This window comes from Penaeus monodon, chromosome 30 (assembly GCF_015228065.2).
Source record: "Penaeus monodon isolate SGIC_2016 chromosome 30, NSTDA_Pmon_1, whole genome shotgun sequence".
Classification (NCBI taxonomy): Eukaryota; Metazoa; Arthropoda; class Malacostraca; order Decapoda; family Penaeidae; genus Penaeus; species Penaeus monodon.
In genome coordinates, this window is record NC_051415.1 from 6,243,285 (window position 1) to 6,243,507 (window position 223).

At 47.1% G+C, this 223-nt stretch overlaps 1 protein-coding gene across 1 annotated transcript in view; it reads right to left on the minus strand.

Moving 5' to 3' along the window:
* The window catches only part of LOC119592334, a gene marked incomplete in the record, with an annotated part of 163,568 nt that overhangs the window by 98,303 nt on the left and 65,042 nt on the right, over positions 1-223 (minus strand).

Sequence of the window (223 nt, forward strand, 5' to 3'; positions counted from 1 at the left end):
CCACCCCTTCTTTACTTCCCTCAAACACACACACCTTTCTCCCCTTACATCCTTCCTGTTTTCCCCTCACCCTTCTTCCTTTTCCCCTCCTACCCCCTTCCCTACCCTTTATCTCTTACTTAACCCCCCCCCCCCCCACTTCCAATTTAATATTCAACGGCAGCTTAATTAGGAACCCCAAGTATTCCACATTTTCAGAGGTAGCGTAAACAAGGTCATTATA